The following is a 5,308-nucleotide window of genomic DNA, read 5'->3' on the forward strand; positions in this document are numbered from 1 at the left end:
GGTGAATACAGTCTCTTTCCAGAGGTCGGGGGTCAGGTAGCTGTAGGTTTTGAAGATGGCATCAGAGGTGGCCTTGACAAAGTTGCCCAGGGTAGCAGTGCAGCCTCTGGCTGAAGTGTGACAGTCATCGATACCGGCCATCATCAGTAGCCTCTTCGGTACAGAAGCAGAGACAATGCCAGTGCCTCTGGGGGCAGGGATGAGACGCCCCAGCACAGAGCCATATCAGCCTGTCACCTTGCATGGGGCAGTGTGGAGCTTGCCAGTAGTGTTCCCCCAGCAGCCTCTCCGCACAGGGACGATGGAGAGCTTGGCCAAGATGATGGCCCCTCGGATGGCAGTGGCGACCTCCTTGGAGCACTTAACACCAAGACTGACATGACCATTGTGGCCCCCAATAGAACAAATGCCTTGAACCTGGTCCTCTGGCCAGCCCGAGTCTGCTTCTGCACTGGCATGATTTTCAGAACCTTATCCTTTAGGGATGCACCCAGGGGGAAAAAAAATCCATGATCTCAGATTCCTTAACAGGCAGGGAGAACAGGTAGATCTCCTCCAAGGACTTGATCTTCATGTCCTTAACCAGGTGGCCCAGCGTGGTGACAGAGATCCACTCCTTGTTTTTAGCTTTACCTCCACGAGCCCCGTGGCCTCCAACACAGCCCCTGCCTCTAAGACTGCTGCGGAATACTCTGCTGAAGCCTCCTAATCCTGGGCCACCCGGGTCCTCCGGTCCCTCCTGCTGCACCTGCGTCATCAAACGTTTGGTGTTTTCCCAAAGAAAAAGAAGCATGTTTCTGATTATTAATAAGTTAGTTGACTTTCTTATAGACAAGATATTCCTCCAGCAGCTACTACTGGCAGCTAGGTCTGCCTCTGCTTTGCCAGAACCTGCCGAAACCTGCCGAAACCTGCCGAAACAGTGCGGACAACTTTGGGCCAAGGAAGCAATTTCAAGTCACTGGGAGGTGCTTTCTACCTGCGATGGATGCGATGCTTTTGATTGGCAATCTGACCGCTTTTGGAATCACCCTATGAGACGCGATCTGCGTGTAGGTCTGCGATAGTGCTTCCAGAGAGGATTAACAGGCGAAGGCCTACCCTCGAAGCAGGCCATAACGTCCAAAGGGCAGCCAGATATGAGAGTCTGAGGGAAGTAGTGTGTCCCTGCAGTGAGAGTTTTGTTTCTTAAAAAACACTTTATGTTGTGTGCGTATGTATTTGCCTTTATCCCAGGTATGGGAAATGTGGCTGCTTCGGTTTGTCCACGGTCATTAACTATGATTGTGCCCCAAGGGGTGTGACTTTGCCAGCTGCAAATAGTTTAATTCTGGGGACTCTGGAAAGAATTGGAGAACCCAGAGAGGGCTGCTGCTGCTGCTAATGCTAATGCTGCTAATGCTAATGCTGCATTTGTTGGATTGCTGGATATTTTGAAGACTAAGATTGGTCTTGTCCCTAGAAACCTGACACCCCTAATAAGCAGGAAGTAGTCTAAAGAAGTCCACGCCTCGTTTCCCATCTAGTCTTCTTTCTCTCCAACCTAGTGTTGGGGAGTTGGAAGGAATTGGGGTAAAATAGGGTTGGAAGGGTGATAGGTATAAGAATCCGATAAAGCACACCAAAAAAAAAAAAAAAAATAGTGCCTACATGTCCCCGCCCTCAGGCTCCAACTCCCCCCCCCCCCCTTCTATCGTGGATTATGGCACTGCTCTCCAGGGAGCGTCTGTAGTTCTACCCAATTAAATATTATATAGATCCTGGCAGCAGAGCATTCTTCCATGTCTGGGTTCCCTCAATGTCTTAAGTACAGACATACAGATTTTCATATAAACTATTTGGGGGCCCAAATTGACATAATACAAATAGCCACAGAACCCTTCCTAATGCAGATTTGGGTACGAGTGGTAGGCACGGAGGTTAGTTCTGAGAAGAGCTAGTCAGCGGGTCACCCAAGACAGGACATGAAAAAGACAGAACCAGCCGGGCGGTGGTGGCGCACGCCTGTAATCCCAGCACTTGGGAGGCAGAGGCAGGCGGATTTCTGAGTTTGAGGCCAGCCTGGTCTACAGAGTGAGTTCCAGGACAGCCAGGGCTACACAGAGAAACTCTGTCTCGAAAAACCAAAAAATAAATAGGACAGAACCAAAAAAAGAAGGAGGGGGAGAGGGAGGAGGAGGAGAAGGAGGAGAAGGAGAAGGAGGAGGAGGAGGAGGAGGAGGAGGAGGAGGAGGAGGAGGAGGAGGAGGAGGAGGAGGAGGAGGAGAAGGAGGAGAAGAAGAAGGAGGAGAAGGAGAAGGAAGAGAAGGAGGAAGAGAAAGAGGAGGAGGAGAAGGAGGAGGAGAAGGAGGAGGAGAAAGAAGAGGAGGAGGAGAAGGAGGAGGAGGAGAAAGAGGAGAAGGAGGAGAAGGAGGAGAAGGAGGAGGAGAAAGAGGAGGAGGAGGAGGAGGAGGAGGAGGAGGAGAAGGAGGAGGAGGAGGAGAAGGAGGAGGAGAAAGAGGAGGAGGAGAAGGAGGAGGAGAAGGAGAAGGAGGAGGAGGAGGAAGAGAAAGAGGAGGAGGAGGAGGAGAAGGAGGAGGAGGAGGAAGAGAAAGAGGAGGAGGAGAAGGAGGAGGAGAAGAAGGAGGAGGAGGAGAAGGAGGAGGAGAAAGAGGAGGAGAAGGAGGAGGAGTAGAAGGAGGAGGAGGAGGAGAAGAAGGAGAAGGAGGAGAAGGAGGAGGAGGAGGAGGAGGAGGAGGAGGAGGAGGAGGAGGAGAAGCCTCAAAAGAAGAGTAGCTGATAGTGGTTGGTAAGATCAAACCAACTTCAGAACTTGCTCACTGGGGAACATGCAGACCTTTTACCCCTAGCAAGTTTTTTAATTTTAGGGTAACATAAACCCTTCTCCATATTCTTGCAGCCTATGCATCTACTTTAGAATTCTGAGTGAAATGAGCTTGCAAGTAAAGCACACCCTTTTCCTGGCTGTGTCTAGCCTAAAGGCGGCAGGAGGGGCCCTTTAGCAGAGGAGAAATTGGAGTCCTCAGGGCTGCCAGGATCAAGCTACTTTTTCCTAAAGAGTATGTTCTTGCTTCCGTGTTTACTCTAACTTGAAAAGTTTACTGGTGTGTGTATGTATGTGTAGGCATACATGCTATGGCACATACACATACATGTAAAGGTCAGAAGACATCAGGAGTATGTTCTTTCCTGCCACCTTGTGGGATCCAGACATTGAACTCAGATTCCCAATCCTAAACACAAGCACTTGGTGGGCCATCGTGCAGCCTTCTCCAGTTAAACTCTTGAGTGCTGGTGGTAATCCTGCCCTCTCAAGAGCATAAAAAAATACTGAGCATAGGAAGCCCAGAGCAGCCCCACTGTGAAGTCTTCCGTATGTGTGACACAAGGATGGAGTCCTTTTTTTTTTTTTTTTTTTTTTTTTTTTTTTTTGGTTAACCTTCCTCAGCCTAAATACTCTGACACCTCCCTAGATACCATATAATCAGAGTTTGCAAATCAAAACAGCAAACAAATGTCTGGGAGTAGCTGGAATCTCAGGGGTCTGATGACCCCACCCCTTCCTTCGGTGGAGGACCAGGCTCAGTGGTGGGTGGGTGGCTTACCTGAAGAAGATGTGGTGGTGTTGCTCTGGGAATTAGCATTTTGTAGCATCTGTGTCACCATGACTGACTCGTGAGTTGTAAGGGTGACTTTCTCTAACACGATTGGTGGGTTCTCTAATTCTATGGCTACAGCCAACATTGCCCAAGTCTTCCTCTTGGCATAGTTAGTTTAAGGGTCATAGACAGAGTTAAAGAGATTACAAGAGAAAATGTATTTGCTGTTCCCAATTCATCATTTGTGAGAGGCAAGGAATTTAGTGACTCCATATAAACTTTTGGAACAGTTCAGGGAAACTAAGGAATAGAATGATGTTGGCTGATTGCTATAAAAATAAAGAAACAAGGGAAGTTTCTTAGGGTTGTATTGCTGTGAAGAGACAGCATGATCACAGCAACTGTTATAACAGAAAACACGTAATTAGGGCTGGCTATAGTTTCAGAGGTTTAGTTCTCTGTTATCATGGCGGGAAGCATGGCAGCACACAGGCAGACATGGTGCTGGAGAAGGAGCCGAGAGTTTCACATCTCCATCTGCAAGTGGCAGAAAGAGATTGGGTACCACACTGGGCATAGCTTGAGCGTATAAGCCTGCCTCCACAGTGACACACTTCCTCCAGCAAAGCTAATGTAATCTAACAAGGACACACCTCCTAATAGTGCCACTCCCTATGGACCTACAGGGGCCATTTTCTTTCAAACCACTACAGGAAGGAAATGGACTGAGTCAAATTGCCCAGCTCCAGGTAAAGACATGACAACACACAGGGCCTCTGATATTAAGTCACAAACCCTGGAAGAAATGGCTGAGGCGTTTATTTAACATTTCAAAGCAGATGCCAGGTGGTGGTGGTGCACACCCATAATCCCAGCACTCTGGGAGGCAGAGGCAGGCGGATTTCTGAGTTTGAGGCCAGCCTGGTCTACAGAGTGAGTTCCAGGACAGCCAGGGCTACACACCCTGTCACAAAAACCAAAAAACAAACAAACAAACAAAAACTTCAAAGCAGACCTGGCCACTAGGTTCTTTCAGCATCTCTCAGTTCCTACCTGTTACAGGGCATGGCTGGCATACCCAGCCATCTCCCCAACACACCTCCCAACTCTCCAGCCCAGGGCCTGGGCGGCCCTTCCCCTAGAGGCCCTTGCTGTATGGTCCAGGCATCTTGATTACTGACTCTTTTCACCTCTTGCCCTCTTGGCAGCTCCACCTGGTTCCTCTCTCTTCCCACCCTCCGCCCCTCCCCCCTCACTAGTTCCCTCTGGACTCTTCCGGTTATCTCCGGTTATCTCCGCCATGCTCTCCCTCGTTCCTGCTGTAAACCTTCTCCTCCACGGTGCCTAGGAACAATCATGGCCTTCTTTTTTATTTTTTCCATTCACCAAATGATAGCTATAAACACAATCTAATACAAAATCATAAACTTACTTACACTATGAGATTGTGTGTGTGTGTGTGTGTGTATAATTTTTGGTTTTTAAATGTGACTTCCCAGCATGAGCTTTGTATGTGACTTCTTATGGCAATGTTAAAGGTTGGACATGCCTGTGAGGCTTCTAAGTGTGTCTTTAAGAAAGACCCTTCTTTCCTGCAGCCATGAACTAAAACTGCTGAAAAGCCCTCCTCATGCAGCTGGCTAACCTAAGATGCAAATTGTCTGGGCTCAACTTGTCTGCACAGAGTGAAGACACTGGAAGACTGTGGT

At 48.8% G+C, this 5,308-nt stretch overlaps 1 pseudogene; it reads right to left on the reverse strand.

The window, feature by feature from the left end:
- Positions 1-3,744, reverse strand: part of LOC127697092 (40S ribosomal protein S2-like) — a 9,106-nt pseudogene extending 5,362 nt beyond the window's left edge.
- Between the last annotated feature and the right edge of the window lie 1,564 nt (positions 3,745-5,308).

This window comes from Apodemus sylvaticus, chromosome 12 (genome assembly GCF_947179515.1).
Source record: "Apodemus sylvaticus chromosome 12, mApoSyl1.1, whole genome shotgun sequence".
Classification (NCBI taxonomy): domain Eukaryota; kingdom Metazoa; phylum Chordata; class Mammalia; order Rodentia; family Muridae; genus Apodemus; species Apodemus sylvaticus.